Raw genomic sequence first — 20,356 nt, forward strand, 5'->3', positions numbered from 1 at the left:
AGAGCAGTCTTTCCTTTTACTTCTGTTTAACATTGTCTGTGGGTTTTTTCCTCCACCTTTCTCCAGATTCCCAATTCCGAAAGCACTAAAGGAACCCCTTCGCTCTGTGAGTTAAGATAGTTGATAAGTGATGTGGGAGAATGCACTCTAATTAGCTCCTTGGTTAACCTACCCCTGACTTAACAGGGGGAGGCTGTTTGGTTACAAATAGTTTTTATTCTACTAAATCAGAGGCTTCTCACACTGTGTCATCTGCCTGCAAATTAGCTAGAGGCACAAACTTTGCATTATGCAAAGTACTTATTCTCACAATTAATATGCTGGAAAGTGTGGTTTCACACTTTTCTGCCAGCACAGGGGTTCTCACCCAGGAGTGAACGAGATCACCTGGGGAGCTTTTACAAAATACCCAAGACTTGTCCTTCCTCCTCCCCACGCTGCCCCACAGCTGTGAGAGTGAGATGTGGGGTCCCAACCCCCCAGTAACCCCAGTATCACCACTTCTTCTTACTTCCTCAGAGTCTTCTTATTAAATATTTCAAATCCCTTTTTTTCTTTTTTCTTTTTTTTTTTTTTTTTTTTTTTGCTTGACAAAATCCAGTGACCAATTTGCTTTTTTAACATTTTATTCATTTTATTATGGAAAATTTCAAATGTATAGAAAGTAAGCAGTGTAGCATACTGGACCCCATGCACCCTCACCCAGCTCCAACAGTGATCATCAACATTCTGCCATTCTTGCTTCACCTATAGCTGGATAATTGTTGTCATTATTTTTGACTAATTCCATTTTGTTTCATAGATAGCATAGCCTGAGCGCTGAAAATTGGTTGTGCGTTTGTACTGCATATTGAATTGATTGTGTGCAAGGCACTTCCCACACTTTATCGCACTTAATCTGCACAGCACCCGTAGGCATTGTTACCCACATTTTTAACAATGGAAACTGAAGCTCTAAGAAATCACACACCTGCCCAAAGTCTCCCAGATAGTAAGTGCTCAAGCAAGAATTCATACTCAGAAGTGTTTGAAAAGCATTCTTTTCCCCCAAGCTACACTTCAGAAAAATAAAGTCCATGAAAAAAATGTATAGTTAAAAGTTTTGTAGCATGAATAGATGCATAGCTGTTTGATAAATCACATATGTTATAATAATGTTAAAAGCTGGATGGTAAGTATATGGATATTCAGTGTAAAATTATGAAAACTATGTTTGAAATTGTTCATAATAAAATGTTGGGAGGTTTCCAACAAAAGCAAACTTTGTCTTAACTATCAAGCATTGGACAAGACAAACAAGCTATTTTCAGATACCTATCCTGTTGATATCCGCTTCAAAGAGAGCTTTGAGACTTGGTTGAATTTTGACTTTAAAAATAGTAAACCAAATGGAAGCCAAAAACTATCTGAGACAGGTTTCAATCAATTCAGAAGTTTTTTTTGCCAAGGTTAAGGAACATGACCCATGACATAGCTTCAGGAGGTCCTGAGAACATGTACCCAGGGTAGCTGGGTTACAGCTTGATTTTTATACATTTTATAGAGACGGAAGTTACAGACAAAGACATAAACCCACATACCTTGGTTTGGCCAGCAAGGCTGGACATCTCGAAGGCAGTGTGTGTGTTCAAGGAGGGGGTGGCTTCCAGGTCATAGGTAGATTTAAATATTTCCAGATTGACAGTTGGTTCAAAGAATGAAGCTTTGCCTGAAGAGTTGAAATCAGATTGAGGTAAGTGGGGTCAGGGGGCCTGGAAGATAAAATTCTTGTCATGTGGATGAAACCTCCAAGAAGCAGGCTTTGGAGAGCATAATGTAAATGTCTCTTACCAAAGGTGTCAGAGCCACAGGACAGACCTGGGAAGGGCAGGAGATTCCCACCTGTACCCAGCCATTTGAATGCGAGGATCTTTTAGTTATCTGTGGTGGCAGGTGGTAGGTATCCAGATATCACAAAAATTATGCATGGACTTTGTTTGTTTGTTTTAGCTCATCAGCTATCATTAGTATATTTTATGTGTGGCCCAGGGAAGAAAAAGGGTTGGACACCCCTGCGTGCAAACTTCCCCCACAAGAGACACCTCTGCAAGGCCATTTCAAAATACATCAAGGAAATCTATTTTAGGGTAAAATACTTTGATTTCCTTTTGGGGCCTGTTATCTGTCATGTGATGTTATGCTAGTGTCAGGTTGGAGTTAGTATCATATTGCCATAAGAGCCTGTTCTGTCAGCCTTAGGGTCTCTGTTTTAATGTTCATGCCAGCCAGTTGTGCCTGAACTCCAAAGGGAGGAGGGTGTAATGAGGCAGATCTGACCCCCACCTTCTCTTCATGGCCTGAACTAGTTTTCCAGGTTTATTTGAATCCCCATGGTCAAGAGGAGGGTCCACTTAGTCACTTGGGGGGCTTAGAATTTTATTGTGGTTTACAATAAGATAGAGCTTACTTAGAGGTGTAAGTAATCAACATTAACTGGTGAGGTCTTAGAGAACTCAGAAAACCAGATTCAGAAGCAAAGCCTCTCCCAGGGTGGCCCCCAGCTGTGGCCAACAACTCAGGAAGCGTCCTCACCGCTGCTGCTCGTAGAAAGCCAGAGCCAGACAAAATGAACAAGTTATTTTTTCCAGTTCAGGCCACTTAGGTAGGATTCCATGATGATTTCTTTTTTACCATTTACCCAAAGGAACATTTTGCATACATACAGCCTACGTGTTGAAGCTGTTCCTTCTCACGGAAGGGCATAACCAATTTCTTCACATAAAAAACATCGAGCCACCCACACTCCTCCATGATGTAATGCAGGTCCTGCTTTGATGGTGAGCTGACCAGGGATGCTTAGCAGTCTCAGCACTGGGAGTGGTGATTGGAGGCAGATAGCCTGTCCAGGGGATTCTCAAGAGCATTTTTTTTTTTTTTTTGCGAAAGGTATAAGGAGACCCTGGGCAAGCAGCTAGCAGCCCTCTTTTGCAACCATGCAGAGTCCCAGAGGTCCCAGCAGCCACCGTTCTTCCTCTTAAGCTTGGCTGCCATGGCTGCATCCACTCCACCCTTCAGTGCTTGAAGCCAAGTGGTTGTGGCCCTGGAAGGCTCTGCCCTTCTGGTTTTAGACTGCTGTGGAGGAAGGAGCCACTTGGAGATACAAAGCCCACCTCTCCAGAATCTTCCAGGGTCCCCACAAATTATAAAACTATGGTCACACCAGGAAACCAAGGCATTTTCAATAACAACCTTTCCTACTGATTTTCAGCTTCACCTTCCAGAATTCCAGTGCACTGCCATTCATACCATTCATTAACTATTCTTTCACTAGACCACAAGCAGGTATAAAGCCACAAGGAGGAATCCATCTCATGAGTTAACTACTCCATCAGCTTCCTTCACCCTGAAATCTTTTGGCAGTACAGGCTAGAAGGAAGAGCAGGCTTTGCAGTCAGACCGGGGAATGAATCCCAACGTCGTCATTACTGGCTGCAAGATTTTGGGAAAGTGGCTTAACTGCTTTCAGTCCAGCTCACAGGATTAATGTCAGGTTTGAACTCAGATAAAGTATGTGAAGGCTCCCTGCCAAGTCTCTGGCTTGTAACAAGTGCCACCAAGTGCTGGTGTCCTTTTTCTGTTTTATGTATGTTGAGTTGTAGATATCTGCTGTCAGGCCCTGTCCGTGCCACTGGCTGGTGATGTGAACACACCTTGTGTCTTTGCATCTCTGCACCTCAGTTTCATCATCTGACAGTGAACTGCCTGTTCTTCAAGATGTGGAGTTTTTAAAATTATACGATTTAGTTGCACCTTAGGGGATCCCTCTGATTATGGAGGCACAGTAAGGTCCTGAGCGTAGGTGGTCAGCAGCCCAGAAAGGGAGAAGGCCAGGGGCAGACTGGAGAATGGGACTAGTGAGATTCAGATAGAAAGAGCAGGGGCAAAATGGTTAAAGTGAGACTGGAATCAAAAGGTTGGCATAGTTTATTGGCATGCAATAAACTATGATTGCACTTAAGTTTTTAAAAACCAAAGGTGATTTAGTTACCCCACAGTGAGGAACATGGGTGCCTATGTCTCCAGTCACTTCTCTGCAGGAAACGTAATTGCAGCCTGGGCTCCGTGCAACTCCCAGCTTGGGGAGGGCCATAGGCTTCTTTGTGTGAGGAGCGCACTGCAGCATTCCTGCCCACACACGCCACTGCCGCCTTTCTCCTGAGAATGAGTTCCGTTATTATTTCATGTGACCTCACAGCCAGGAGAGCTGGATTGCTGTTTTGCATAACACACATTAAATTTGTTGTTAGATGTGCTGTTGAGCCTTGCCTGTGGATCTTCTGTCCTCCTTGTCAGTCCCTGCCTGCTGCAGCCATCCAGGCACTTAGGACGCTTATCTTTTTCTCTACAGCTGCAAGGAGCCCAGTAGTTGGGTTTCCTTCAATGCAAGCAGATGGAAGTGAGCAGGAGTGTGGAGGCAATTAGAGGATTTCCTCCTCCAAGCAGCGCGGGTTTGCTCTCTCTTTGGGTGTGTGGCTGTTCTTGCTCATTTTAATTTTCCATTTGGGTTTTGTCAGGCTGTCAGCTTTTTTTCCTGACTGTATTATGCTGCTGGTTGCAGGAGTTTGCAAAATGGGGTGATTTGGTTGCTTATTGTTTGGGATCAAACTTTTCACAGTAAGGTATGGGTGATGCATATCATAATGATGATGACACTTCATATTTGTAAAATATTCTGCAACTTAAAGAATGTTTTCACATACACCACTGTCTCATTTGGTCTGGACAGAGGCCCAGAAAAAAAAAATGAAGGCTCTACTCAGTCTGCTGGTGTCAAAGTTTTCCCTTATCTTTTTACGCCATCTCTAGTCAAACCACGGTGGAGAGAGTAATCAAATGAAAACTGAAGCCTTCTGCTTTAATTCTTGTCTCCTTCTCCTTTCAGTCAGTCAAATATTTTTCAAACACTTTCTGAATGCACTGTTAGATTCTCTGGCGACAATTAAATAATCGTAGCAGATAATCGTTGCCGTTGGGGAGCTTTCAATGTAGGTGGGGAAACAAGACATACAACAATGAGTTTACGTAACAGTACCTGGCACACGGAAGGCACTAAGGAACTAGGTGCTGAATGAGCGGGTGAGTAAAGGAATGTAGAACATAGCCTACCAAAGTCCCAAAGGGCAAGAATCCTTAGGGGGGAACCAAAAGATCCACAGTCCTTGATGAGAATGGGCACTGAGGGTGCAGCACCCTCTGAGTGCCTGGGTGCCTGGGAGTGAGCAGGCGAGAGGACCCGGCACCCTTGTGGACAGCCTCCATTCCATGAGGGCTGAAGTAAAGAGGAAGCCATTTGTTTATGAGCTGAGAAGAGTGAGCAGGAAAAATGCCATTCTTTGCTTTTAAGGATGAGACAAGCATAAACAGAGAGGCAGACAGGTAGACCAGAAGGAAGAGATTGCTCACAAAATTATTGTCAGAAAAAGTGCCAGTGAAATCACTCCACCTTCAAAGATCTATGTCCTGGTTTTGAGAACCTACTATATTGTAGAACTGTGCCAGAAGCCAGAAGAAGGCAATGGGGAAAATCAAAGAGATTCTTGGCCCTAACCCTTACGAGATGCTGCCATGCACAGGAAACAGTTAAATAATTTGACTGTCTCACCTACAAATGATCAACTGTTGGGTATAAGCCAAGGAGCTGAGAGAGGGGGAGACCAGCACAGGCCTGAGGAGCTGAGAAGGGAGGCTTATGTGAAGGGTAAGACTCGCATGGGCCTGGCCAGTGGACAAGATGTGGGAACTGCATGGACAGTTATGTGGAGGTGCATTCCATCCTGGCTGGAGAGTGTGTGAGGGATAGTGGGAGATTGGTGGAAAAAATATAGGCCACTGGTGTTGAAGGCTGGGAGGCCACGCTTCAGAGCAGAGAAAGTTGCTAATCAGAGAAGCGACATTCTGGAGGTGGTAAGTGGAACTTTGTTCATGCCCAGAATTTTCATTCCCGTCCTGCTGTCCTAAATGCTGGGCCACAGTCTGCACTGTCCCCTGCTGATGGTATGAGAGTAAGCCAAAGGAAGGAAGCGTCTTCTTGGGATGGCACTGAGCGTTTTCAGTGTCTCCTCGGGGCACCGAGCCATGCCCCAGGGCAAATGCCCAGTGGAGAACAGGAGTTCAGGAGAAAAGGTCATTCTCCAGTCTAACAGTCAGCAGGACACTTGGCTTTTGTTGGGTGTTTTCACTGCCATGAAACTATACTTAGTTTGTGAATGTTTTGGTGACCACCAAAAATGTGTATGATGTGAATTCTAGGCATTTTCATTATGGTGGATTTTTAAAAATAATGTCCACATTAATATACACCCCTAGTGTAAAGTCCTTAAAGATACAGAACACACAGAACAAAGCAAAAGTCACCTAGTATCCCGTCACACAGAGATAGTCATGCACATCATTAGTATTTTGTTGAATGTCCTTTCTCGGTGCAAATTTAGGAATTTTTTAAAAAAAGGTTTCAAATTGGACTTAATGTTTTATATCCTGCTTTGTTTTAACTTAGCAGTGCACTGTGAATATTTTTTCGTCACTAAATTTATGTTGCAATATGATTTTAGTGCTATATACTATCCCATTATAGGTATGTACTGTGTTTAATCAAATAGAAAATCAGTCTACTATCTTTGCTTATTTTGGTGTTTCCAGTGAGTTAGGCTTTTAACATATTTTTAAAAACAACATCAGAATCTAGTATTTTCAGATAACCATGTTTTTATTGAGTAAATTGCCCAGTAAGATCCAAGTGAATATAGAACATTCTCTACCCTTTTATCTCATTTTTATTGTCACTTCATTAAAAATGGTAATAAGTCGACCCCTCTGTGGAAAAAAGAAATAATACATGCCATAGTTTCCTTCTCTAAGACTGTTGAAAACATGAGCTGACCAGGCCCCCATGCCGATGGACATACCTGAATATAGTGTAAGAGTGTAGGAAACTCAATTGGATCAAGAAGTTCTTAGAATTTAAATGACATCCTGCGTTTGGTTGTGGTGAAATTTCAACAGAAGTAACTCTACCTATTATCTTCATATAAATGAAGAACCAAGCATTCAAGAGCTTTCTTAAGATCTTTGCCTACCTCTTGACCAACGTCTCCCTTCATAGCATCCATCTCCTTCCTGATGTGGGATGCCGTTTTGGAGGGCCGCTTCCTGCTGACTTTATTATAAGCTGTGTAGAAGAGAAGGTGTCAGCCATGTTTTCCCTTTGAGGCAGAGTTTGATTTGCAGAGGCCGGGACTTGCTGCTTATGTGTCTTTCCAGTAAATAAGTGTGATTCCCCACAGTTCAGAGTAACCCCATCTGCAACACCTCATTTTTTTTTAAGTGAAATTTTTCAATGGGAATAGAATAGAGAGGAATCCTGTAGGTCTTCCATGAAATTATACTCCCTGCCTCTCAGAGTTTTACAATATAATTAGGTTACTTGTTTTTCTTAAATTTTTTTATTGTGCTGTGCTTATCTGGATGAGGTGCCTGTTGAAGAGCAGGAGATGAAGGTCAAGAAATATAAGCACAGTGCTCAATTTTTTTAAATTACTTTGTCTTACTGTTGCTCGTGGATAGAAATACAGTTTTTCATATTAAACTAATACTTAGACGTTTGCTGAAACCTCTTATGAATTCTAATAATTTATCTGTATTTCTCTTAGGTTTTCTGTATAACAAACATACCATCTATAAATAATTACAAGTTTGAGTTCTTTTTCAATCTTTTATCTTTTATGTATTTATTTTTTCTTTTCCTACCACTCTGTCTAGGACCTGCCGGAAATAGCGCAGGGGATAGGAAATAGGGATAGCATAGATTCTTAGCTTGTTCCTGATTTTAAAGGGAAGGCTGTTAGCATTTCACCATTGAGTATGGTGCCTACTGCTGGGTTTTGGTAAATACTTTCTATTAGATTATGAAGGTTCCCTTCTGACCCTAGTTTGCTAAAAGTTTCTATTTTAAAAAATTGTAAATGTGTTAATTATTACTGAATGCCCTTTCTGTATCTATTGATAAGATCATCAGGGTTTTCTCTTTTAATCTGATAGTACAGGAATTACTGTCATCCACTTTTTAAATTTAAATTGTCCTTGCATTATTAGCAAAAATCCACATTAGTCGTGATATATTTTATGCACTGTTGGGTTCTCTTTGCTGATATTTTATTTAGGATTTTTACATTTGTATTTATATCTGCGAGTGGTCCATAGTTTTCCTTTTTCCTGCCATCTTGGATTTGGTTCTGAGATTGTCCTAGTGCTTTTCCATTTTCTATCTCCTGCATTTTTTTTTTGTTTTGTTTTGGCTTTTTGCTTTGATCTAAAACACAGATTTTTTTTTTTTTCATTTTTTTTCTATAAAACCATCTGAACCTAGTGTTTATTGGTTTTTGGATTTTTTTGGGTGGAGGGATGAGCAGCTTTTTAACTAATGAATCAGTTTTTTAAATGGTTATTAGACTATTCAGATTCCTCTCTTGTTAGAATAATAATTTGAATTTTTCTGTGATAGTCTTTTTTTTTTTTTTTTTTTTTTGAGACGGAGTCTCACTCTGTTGCCCAGGCTGGAGTGCAGTGGCCGGATCTCAGCTCACTGCAAGCTCCGCCTCCTGGGTTCACGCCATTCTCCTGCCTCAGCCTCCCGAGTAGCTGGGACTACAGGCGTCCGCCACATCGCCCGGCTAGTTTTTTGTATTTTTTAGTAGAGACGGGGTTTCACCGTGTTAGCCAGGATGGTCTCGATCTCCTGACCTCGTGATTCACCCATCTTGGCCTCCCAAAGTGCTGGGATTACAGGCTTGAGCCACCGTGCCCGGCCTAATATTCTTTATTTCATTGAAATTTTCAAACTTAATGGCACATATTGCTTCATAGTAGTGTGCTGTTATTTAATCCTTGCTGAATCTGTAGTTATGTTCTCTCATTCATTCCTAATGTTATTATTTGTACCATCTCTGTGTTTTTCTTGATCAGATTTGATTTGTCTCTTGTTAGTCTTTCCAAACAAATAGCTTTTCCTTTGTTCATCTTCTCTAGTGTATCTTTGTTTTCTGATTTTAATTTCTACCCTTTATTATTTTCTTCTGCTTTCTTTGGACGTACTTTTATTTACTTTCTGACTTCATGAGTTGCATACTTGTTCATTAATTCTCAGTCCTTTTTTTCTTTCTAGGACAAGATTTAAGTATTTTATTCTAAATAAAACTATAATGGAATCTGATACATTCTAATATGGAGTATTTTTATCATCCCTCAGTTATAAGAATGTTGTAATTACCATAATTATTTCTTCTTTGATTCATGAGTTTTATTAGCAGCATCATTTTAAATTCCCAAATGAATGAGTCTTTAGTAATCATTTGGTTATGGATTTCTAACTTTAAAAATCTATTGTGGTCTGGGAATGTTGTTTGTATGATACTATTTCCACAAAATGCATTGAGACTTGGTTTGTGGCCTAGTACATGGTCAATTCTTTTTAAATATTCCATGAATTTCTTTAGTGCATATTCTCTGATGGGGGCTGTGGGGACAGAGTTCTAAATATGCCCATTAGATTAAACCTCTTCATTTCGTTGCTCACATCTTCTGTATCCGTATTAATCCGTCAGTCTCTTCAAGAGAGGTGTTATTAAAATCTCTCACTGTATGTGTCACTTTGCCCTTAAAATTCTGATGATTTGCTTTATAAATGGTTATAACCATTTTCCAGAAAGAATATTAAAGAACTTTCCATTGGCATTATCCGCTTTCCCTCAAAATATGGGTTTTTTTTTTTTTTTTTAATTTTGGCTTCTAAGCAACCATGAATCCAGTTTCTCAGAAGCCCTTGTCTCAAGGCATTTGTTTCCAGAGCCTTACCTTGTTAGTGTCCACACTATGGGCTATTTTAGAAAAACAAAAAAAGTATCAAAATCATGTAGCTATGATTTTCCTATGCTTGAAGGAGCCTTAAAGCTCATCTAGTCCAGCCAGTATTTGTTTACAAATTCTGCCAAGAAATCTCTGTTGTCAAGGTATTCTTTATCATCTTTAGGACATTCTCATTATTAGAAACAAATCCTAAGAAGAAATTCTGCCATGTAACACCCATCCATTGTTTAAAAAAAAAAAAAAAAAAAAAAAAAAAAAAAAAAAGCTTAAAATCTCTTGTCTAAGCACAACAATTTCCAGTGTTTGTATTAGTTTTTCTCAACAGAATTTCAGGCCCTTTTAACATCGTATTACTGCTAACAAGTTCTAAATTCTGTGTTGTCATGCTTTGAGAGACTATCAGATTATACACACACATACTCGGGGGGGTGTGTTTGTGTGTTTGTGTTTAGGAATGTTTTAGTGGGCTTCTATTAAGGAAGCCTTTCAGGAAGCTACTCTATACTGAGGCCAAAACCAACTGAACCCGTCATACAATTTCTCTCCCTCAAGGAAAGCAAATGAGAATGAGTGACTGTGACCCTTGCCTGTTGTTTATAAGCATGTACACCAGGATCTGTGTGATCCTTTTCCTGGAGATAAACAGCATACTGCTCAAGGAAGGAAAACAACGCATAGCAACAAATTTCCTGTTTTTTAAAGAAAGATCCAACTTGGTTTAGAAATTATGCTGACTTTCTTTCTATGTTTCTAATAGAGAATAAGGAGAAACTTGCTTCTTATTTGCCGACATGAGGTAAGTGTTATGTCTGAAAGTTCCAGAGATCATAGTTTATACACTGAGGAAAGGTAGTAAAAGGTTTGCGAAGACCTCCTTCCCCGTGGGAGAGGTGCCCTACTGTGCATGCAGGGAGTTGGCTGTGGGTCATGGGCACAGTACCCTTCACCCAAATGATTATTTCCAACCTCAAGAAAGCAAACCCCAACTTGGGGCCCAGAACTATTCATACAGTGGAAGAGTTCCACGTTCAGACAGACGATAAAAGAAATATCTTCATATTGCCCAGCATTGTATTTGATAAGGAATAGAGGAACAGTATTGTCCTTCTAACCAGGCTCTGTCTCTTGGTGCCTAAAATTCTATTATCATTGCATTTTTAAAAATCAAAGTTCAATCTTACTAGAATGGATAAGTGTAGCTTCTAGTTTGGTGAGTCCTTAATTGTTTCTTCCTACTGACCTTCCTGGCTCAGTCTAGCTAAGGGGAGGGTCTCCATGATGACCAGCAAAACTTCTCTCTGGTTAAGCTGAGCTTGGTTTGTTAAGCAACTTTACCCAACGTGTTTATATCAAAAGCACCTATGTTTCTCAGTGTTACTGGAATCCCAACTTAAGTGAGGCCGGAGCTAATGCTGTATTTCAGTAAATACCGCATTAGATCACACTTTTAAGCAGCTATGTCAAACAATTGACTTAAATTGAAATTACTTTCAGCTAACACTTCCCCCCAAATTGTTTTTACACATGCTGCTGCTAAACTACATGTCCACTGTCCTGTACTTAGGCAACTTTTTTTTTGGTTCAGGCCCTCACATTTTTCCTTACTAATTTTATCATGTCAGTTGTGGCCTATTACTCCGGCCTACTAAGATATTTTTATAACTTGAGATTGTCACTCCTGTCCTTTCAAAAGTTTATTCCATCTGAATATTTCACCATACAAATTTTCAGTATCTTCTATCTAAGATGTTGACAAGTTGTTGAAGAGCTCAGAGCCCCATTTTAGGCCTCCTGAGGCCACCTTCTAGGTGGACCTTAGCTCACCAATCAGCCCCACTTAAATATTATAATTCACTTCATTGTTCTAGTATCTAGCCCACATTTTCCTGTCTTATTCCCAAAGGTATTATGAGAGGCCTTTTTGGATAATGCATTGCTGAAGTCCGTAAAGGACCACACTTCTCTGACCCCTGTCAAAATAGAAAGTGGCATGAATATTCCTCCTATGAAAGCATCCTGTCTGGAGGATCAGACCAAATGCTAAAACACTTTAGTAGGTTTACCTAAGTATAGCTTGTTTTTCGTGTATCATGCCTTGACAGTTCTTCTGCAAGACGAGGTTTTTCTTTAAGACTGATTGATATTGAGATTTCAATATATATAGAAATGGGACTAAATTTTATCCAAAGCTATTTTTGCCTCTATTTTGGGGACCTTCAAGTTAAGTTCCCCCACTTACACTAAACTGCCAGATACCAGAATGTGGAAACTTGAATATTAGAGATAAACTAAGTGCCCAGTTCCATTCCACCAGTTCACAGCCCTGTCTATCCCTCCAGCAACCCTCCATCCCACCCTCACCACCACCCTCCTAAAGCAAGATTACTAACACTGACCTGGAGTGCTAAAACTTCTTCCTAGCATCTTTTAGGTGCTTTTGTGGCAGAGCCATTCTGTGTGGAACTGCCAGACCAAGTCACTCTTGCTTAGAACTCTTCAGAGCCTCCCCTCTGAGCTCCAAATTCAGTCCAGTCCTCTCTCGGCTGCCTGTCTGATCAGAGGAGCCACTGCCTCCCCATTCAGACCCTATTCCACCCAGTGGGCTCGTCACTCTTCCCTAAATGTCTTCCATGCCTCCTTGATGCCCATCTTTGCCCTGGCTTTTCCTGTGGCCAGGAATGTCTCAACCCAGCTCTAGATTTAGAAATCTTGCTCCTTTCTCAAACAACAATATGTCTCTCCTCAATGGAACCTTGACTGATCTCTCCATTGGAAGTGACTTCTTTTTCCACTAAGCTCCTGTTAGCACCCTACAACTTCCAACTGACAATTGTCTTGCACAGAATTATTTGTACACTTGTTTTATCAAAAGCTGCTCCAGTGGGCTGATAGCTTATTCGTCTTTTTAATTCACCAAGGGCTGGATGTCTAGTAGATAGGATGTGTTTGTTGGATGGGTCATGGGTAGATGGATAGATGGAGGAATGGATGGAGTTGAGGTTTAAGAGAGGATAAATAACTTGCCAAGATCACAAAGTTGGACTAATAGAATTAATAATAGACTCAGTTCCCAAATTCAGTATTAACTTATTTGTCTAGCACCACTCCACATTCTCTTCCATGGTTTTGCTTGGATCTTTTGGTAGAAGTCTTAGTAATAAACATCCAGTTTTATAAAATAAAGTCTTGCGTTTGTTTATATTATAAATTTATTACTCCTTGATTTACATGCTTAGGAATATAAATCTGTGAAAATACACGGCAGGATTTTCCTACCACATGCTTCAAGCTTAAAAAATATTTGAAGCTAAGCATGGTGGCTCATGCCTGTAATCCTAGCACTTTGAGAGGCCGAGGCAAGAGGATTGCTTGAGCCCAGGAGTTCAACACCAGCCTGGGCAACATAGTGAGACCTTGTTTCTACAAAAAAAAAAAAATCATTTGCATATGGTGGTGCACAGTTGTAGTCCCAAGTACTGGGAGGCATAGGTAGAAGGATAGCTTGAGCCCAGGAGGTTGAGGCTGCAGGAAGCTGTGATTGTGCCACTCCACTCCAGCCTAAATGACAGAGCAAGATGCTGTCTCAAGAAAAAAGAAAGAAAGAATTTGAACGGAAACACTGCCACTTCTGAATATCTGTCCTATATTATTTAAAATATCTGTGAATACCTTGAAAATGCTGATCTTTTCAACTCCAAAACTCAGAATTCTCTTAGTAGTATGCTGTAGTTATACTGTGTCAGCAGTTTTTCGGGGTTTTTGTTGTTGTTTTTGTTGTTAGTTGTTTGTTGTTTTTGTGAGACATGGGCTAGGGATCTGATGTTAAAAATAGAGATTAAGCCCCAGGACAAAATGGCCACCCTACCTAGAGACAGCAGTTCTGGCGTTCTCAGGCCACAGTGTAACATAAACATGATATTGTCAACCTGAGCCAGGGCTGATTTGCCTCATTTGAATCTGAAAAGGAGCCCACATCCTTCCTGTTGCTACACAAAGATTCTGAAAAGAATTCACAGAGAAAACAAATGGACTAATACGTGTTATGTTTCCCAGAAGTCCTGTCTCCAGTGCCCCCAAAATAGTAAAATAGTTGGGAATGAGGTTGAGCAAGAAAAGAATAAAGGAATAAAAGTATACAATGCCAAGGAAAGGCCAATAGAAACTATTCTTTTTACTTTGCTTCTCTTAGTGTTTTTTTTCCAGTGTGACTCTGTAGATAATGGCAAAGAGAAATGCAGGGTCATTTTTTCCATTTTCAAGTAGAACTTATTTTGCACAATAGATCCACTGAGGCTTGCACCCATTCATGGTTTCAACTCACATCTCTCCAATCTCAATAAAAGTGAAGGTGGCCAATGTGTCCTTTCGTTGTTCTGTGACTTTGCTGCCCCTTTCTTGCTTTTTAAAATAAGTTCCTTAGAAGTATGGAATGGCAGGAACACATGCCCTTTGTTTCAGCAATTCGGTCAAAATTTCCCGACTTGCCTTCAATGTTAGTAAAAAAAAAAAAAAAAAAAAAAAAAAAATGATATGAATTATACTGGCATGAATCTAGGTGGTCTGGCCAACAAAGAAAGGAAAGGAGGGAAGAAAATGAGGAAAAGAAGAGAGAGGAAGAGCCTGCATCCCTAAAATTTCTTTTCTCAACGAGTATTTATTTGGTTACCTCTAGTACAGGCATTTTTAGTCGTTGTATTAATTCATTCTCACATTGTTATAAAGAAATACCTAAGACTGAGTAATTTATAAAGAAAAGAGGTATAATTGGCTCATGGTTCTTCAGGTTGTACAGGAAGCATAGTGGCTTCTGCTTCCAGGGAGGCCTCCGGAAGCTTCCAATTATGGTGGAAGGCAAAGGGGAAGCGAGGCATCTCACATGGCAAGAGCAGGAGGAAGAGAGGGCTGGGAGAAAGGTGCTACCCACTTTTAAACAACCAGATCTCTCAAGAACTCACTGTCATGAGGACAGTACCAAGGAGGGTGGTGCTCAACCATTCATGAGAAACTACCCCCATGACCCAATCACCTCCCACTAGGCCTCACCTCCAACGTTGGGGATTACAACTCGACATGAGATTTGGACGGAGACACACATGCAAACTGTATCGGTTATGTTGCAGAAAGTCAGAATGGAAGGAATCTAGAGCCAAATACATAAAGGCAGGAGCTACTTCAAAATGGACATATACATTTAGTAGCAGTTGTACAGGCTGTCACTCTTGGATCAGAAATTAAAGATGTCAGATGTAAACTGGATGTAACAGGGAAATTCTACAGATGTGGGGATGCAAATTATGGGATTTTTTTTTTTCCAGGAGAAATCATGCAGTCTTCCTAGAGGTCTTCATTATGAGCACATTTTCCATCATGTAGGTCATTTATCCCTGTCATTTCTTAATTCCATATTTGTTTCCACACACAGATTTTGAACATATGTTTATTTAAAATATTTATGAGGTATGAATGCTATTTATATAGCGTTGTGGTGAAAGTTTTACCCTATTAATTATAATTGTGTTATCTACATTTAAGTTTTTTACCTTTTAAGGAAAGAAAAAGGAGAAACTCTACAATCATGTAAAAAGTATATAATTTGCCCTAGAGATGCAGAATAACTTCTAGCAGATAATTGCGTGCTTTGAACATGAAAAGAAATAGGGTAGAACCTGAACTAAAAGAGGACCAGGTTCTGTTCTCCCTCCCTCGGGGGAGGATATGTTAGAATATTTTGTGTTCATGTTTTAATAAGCTTTCGTTGGATTATTAGGGTGCACTTAAGTTTTTCCGTTTTAGAAGTATTCGGTTGGTGCAAAAGTAATTACCAGTTACTAATATAATCTTGTCAAGTAAAACCCACTCGTTGTGGTACACAGAGCAAGCACCCTCTTTTCCATAGGGCAGCTCAGTCCGTGTATCATAAACACGGTTATCATTGCCATTCAATTTTAGCTGTTGCTCCAGAGAGACTTAAAAGCACATCACATGTGAGAGATCAGCAGGCAATATTTGGGGCTGTGAATATTGAGCAAATATTAAGGTTTTTTTAAAGTTCACCTTCACTCATGATTTACCTGCCCTAAGGAATTTGCAACAGATTCAAAATGTCAGCACTAGAAAAAGTGTCTGAGATGATCTGGATTAACCATTATAGTGGCTGAGGCCCAGGAAGAGTGAGTAGTTTACCTAAGGTAACCAGCAGGTCAGAGTACAATGCATGTTTCTGTTCAGTCATTTTATTCACCTCCTAGGAAACATATTGCGGTGCAGGTGGTTCGCCACTTTTGATCAAATGCACCAAATCTTTCACTTGGATTAATCTTTTCAATTACTCAGTATCTATACCAGTCCTTTCCCATAGACATAGTACAAACTATAAATGCAGGCAATATAGGTAATTAATTTTAAATCACCAAGTAGCCACATTTAAAAAGCAAACTCACGTGAAAGTAATGTTAATATTTTTTAATTTAAGACCACCTGTGTAAAATCATTTCAACATGTAATCATATTTTAAAATTTATTAATTAAACATTTTACATTCTTTTTTCATACTAAGTCTTTGAAACCTGGTTATGTGCTTTACACTTACATTACATCTCATCTTGCACCAGCCACATGCAGTTAGTGCTTGCTTACCCTACTAGCACAGGTCTATATGGATGAACAGGTCCAAGCTGTACACCAAACCACAGGCCCCTAACCCTTGAGATCGAAAATGTCTCTGAGTACTAGTTCCCATTTCTTTGAATTTTTGATCTTGGTGCGCCATGCTTGTCTCCTGAAAACCCAGAGAGGTGAGCAATCATGAACTGCTGTAAAATGAGTGTATCTGTTGAAAACATGGTCCAGCTCCTGCTAAGATAGCATTATTCTGTGATGTAATCACTCCTGTCTTCGTCCCTTTCCATGAAGTTCTGCATTTCCTTCATGTCAAAAGTTCCCTTACCAGCTGCAGCCATTTCCTGTGGATAATGTTCTAAATGGCTTTTATTTATGAGATGTCTTGTGCTATAACTGCTGTCAGAATGAATATGTATTCCAAAGCCTATACCCCAAGTCAGGCTAATTAACAGTCTTCTAAGAAATAATTGTTAAACTTTAGCTGTAGCTCACAACACTGGTATCTCTCACTTTGACCTAATACAGAATGTGATGTTAAAATATGTAAGGAAGGAGATCAAAGAGGAAAGTCATTTTGCTTTCTGTGTCTTCGTCTTGCTTTCTATGTGCATCATATTTCGTAACTCCCAACCTCCACTTCCAACTGGCTGAGGGAAGGAAACACAGGGAACAGTAATGAATGAGTATAGAAGCTGAGGCTGTTTTATTTTCCTCATCTTTGAAGTAGGAACAATAATAGTGCCTATCTTGGAGATTCGTAAGAATGAAGCATGAAACATGGGATCTGACATATCGTTGATGATCAACACATATTAAATTGCTTCAGGAAAATAGAGAGCAAGTAGGTCTATCTGGTGCGAAAAATGGAAAGGAAGCCTGCCAGCTTTTTTTTTTTTTTTTTTTTTTTTTTTTTGAGACGGAGTCTGGCTCTGTCACCCAGGCTGGAGTGCAGTGGCGCGATCTCGGCTCACTGCAAGCGCCGCCTCCCGGGTTCACGCCATTCTCCTGCCTCAGCCTCCCGAGTAGCTGGGACTACAGGCGCCCACCACCTCGCCCGGCTAGTTTTTTGTATTTTTTAGTAGAGACGGGGTTTCACCGTGTTAGCCAGGATGGTCTAGATCTCCTGACCTCGTGATCCGCCCGTCTCGGCCTCCCAAAGTGCTGGGATTACAGGCTTGAGCCACCGCGCCCGGCCCTGCCAGCTTTTTTTAAGGACATTATCTGCATTATTCTTGGAATCAAATCCGGCTCCACCCAGGGCTGAGAGTTTTTTATTTCCATTGTGTCTTTAGCATAGTCATGCACACCAACATCACTTCCAATGATAGGGGAATGCTGGAGTCAAAGCAACTAGTTCATTTCAGAGGACAGGCTGTGCATAATGTCAGAGGGAGGAGCTGACCCAAATAATGTGTTTCAAGTCATCAGAACACTTTCATGTCTGGTTTTCATAGTATATTGTGACAGCTGTACAGGAGAAGACAGAATACACTTTTTAGATGTGATTTTGTTTCTTTTGTGATGCTGCTTTAAACAGTTTCACAGAGTAAGGGAATGGAGTTTTTATACTGTAAGACTTTAACTCCCTTCTTTCCTTGACTTTTGCCTCTTGGCTCTGCTTAATAAACCCCTTCAGCAAGAGCTCCTCTGCTTTCCTTGAAGCTTCCAGGTATTATCTCTTGGTTGAATACAACAAAAATCACACCAAGTAGCTACCTGACACTCATAGTGCAAGTATCTCATAGGAAACTGGTGAATTCTGAAAATGGTTTTGAATCACTTCCTTTCACTGCTGGACTCTTTCTTAATCTACTTACTAAAGTGCTACTTGGACAAGAGAGTATCGACAGTTACAGGGAAAAACAATATAGAATCCCAGGCTGTGTGTAGGTTTGTATGGACACATTTTAATTTTTTAAAGAATATTTTAGTTATCTAAATTGTGTACCTAACCATTTATATTGAGTACATAAATTATCAGTAAATTAGCGTCTCTCTTTTGAGGGCCATGTGTTATCTGCTCCTGTGATCCAAACATATAGCACTAAGACAATATGAGGGATTCTCTCTCTCTCTCTCTCTCTCTCTCTCTCTCTTCCCCCCTTTCTCTCTCTCTCCCTCCCTCCTTCTCTCCCTCCCTTCCTCCTTCTACCCTCTTTCTGTTTGTCCTAATTTACCTGACGTTTTAGCCCTTGTTGCTGTTGGAGGATTCTAAAGATGAAGCCACTCATAACCTTCATGCCTGATAGCATAGAGAATAGCTGGTGACTTCACCGGAACTTACACAGCCGTGCCTTTTCTTTTTTGCTTTGCCATGAGTAGGCAGTTGCATACTTTATTTAGCAAAAGACAGAACTGTTAAAAACCTACTAAGTAGTGGTATATTCATACCATGGAATACTACTAGGCAATAAAAGCTACTATTATGGATAAAGCAATAAAAACTGCTATACCACTCAGCAGCAATAAACTACTGAATGTACAATATCATGGACAAATGTCAAAAACTTGCCGCATAAAATAAGTAGACACAAAGAATACATACTATATGATTACATTTATATGAAACCCTAGACCAGAGAAAACTAATCTGTTGTGGTAGAAATCACAACCGTGGTTTGCCTGGGATGGGATTTGGCTACAAAGGGATCCCAGTGCATCTTTCTAGGGTGATGAAATGTTCTAGATATTGATGGGGGTTTAGATTATACAGGTATATACGTTTGTCAGAACTCATTGAACTGTAAACTTAATCTGTTTATACATTGCACTGTGGATAAATTATGCCTAAACTTAAAATAAGAGGGAACTAAAAAACCCACATGCCTTGCTAAACCTCCCCAAATTATTAGAAAGTCTCTTTCATTTATGAACTATTTTCTTGAAAGACAGCTACCAGGTATTACTGTCACCACCTTTTTGTACCGGGTACCTGGTAGGATATCAGTTTCCTGCTCCTGTCAGACTCTTCCTGCTGCTGCAGTGCACAGTGGTCACCCCCATTTGAGAAACACAGAGTGCCTTCCTTTTCCCAGGAGATTATCCCAGAGTCACACGGGAAATCAATGTTGTATAAGTTGTAGAGGGGAAACATTACTGAAGGCATTTTTTTTGGAAGGCATAAATGTATTTACTCCCCAGTGTATTGTTGGTTGTGTTAATTCAGAATTTGGAAGAGAATGCTCTTAAGTCAGGACTTTTTGTAAAGTATTCTGTGTTGAAATGTGCAGATGTTTACATTAAATTTTAAATCTTTCACTTACCTGCTCACCTTCTCCCTCCAGAACATGCTCCCTGTTGTTAAGCAGTGTTTCTGAAATACAAATCCATTGTGCAACTCTTACTTAGAAACTACAATGGCCTGCTCTCTCCTTCACATTTAGGCCCTGCTTAACCCTCTAGTTACCTGCATTTGCTCATTCTTGGCTTGTGTCACACCAAACAAGGCTGCTCCCTGGTATGCTCCTCTCTCCTGAATCCATGCCTTCGTAAGTGCTGTACTCTTGCCTGCAAAGCACCTTGCCCACCCCCTTTTTCACCAGTCCTTCCCACAGGGCCCACTCAGGTGCCCATCCTCTGAGAACCTGACCCAGCTTTCACAGGAGGAGTGAGCCGTGTGTCCAAGCTTCAAGAACACTGTGTGTGTTTCTCCAGGCGAGCACGGTTACTACATTGGAGAGAACAAGTCCTTTCCTTGTCTGCCTTCTCCCATGGACTGGACACCCTTCAGTGAAAGAGACGCATCTGTACAAGAGATGCATACAGTGAAATGCATCTGTATTTTGTGCACACTGCTTGGATATATAGTATTGGCCCATGAATGATGGGTGAATGA

At 40.4% G+C, this 20,356-nt stretch overlaps 1 protein-coding gene across 2 annotated transcripts in view; it reads left to right on the plus strand.

The window, feature by feature from the left end:
* Nucleotides 1–20,356, plus strand: part of FYN (FYN proto-oncogene, Src family tyrosine kinase) — a 181,288-nt gene that overhangs the window by 78,570 nt on the left and 82,362 nt on the right. Inside the window, exon 1 of one of the 2 annotated variants that reach the window (XM_050789059.1) lies at nt 4,692–5,737. The exons of the other annotated variant lie outside the window; for it this stretch is intronic. The gene's annotated coding sequence lies outside the window, so the exon portion shown is untranslated. Of the gene's footprint in view, nt 1–4,691; nt 5,738–20,356 lie in introns of those variants that run through there. 2 annotated transcript variants of the gene reach the window in all.

The sequence above is a fragment of the Macaca thibetana genome, chromosome 4, assembly GCF_024542745.1.
Source record: "Macaca thibetana thibetana isolate TM-01 chromosome 4, ASM2454274v1, whole genome shotgun sequence".
Taxonomy (NCBI): domain Eukaryota; kingdom Metazoa; phylum Chordata; class Mammalia; order Primates; family Cercopithecidae; genus Macaca; species Macaca thibetana.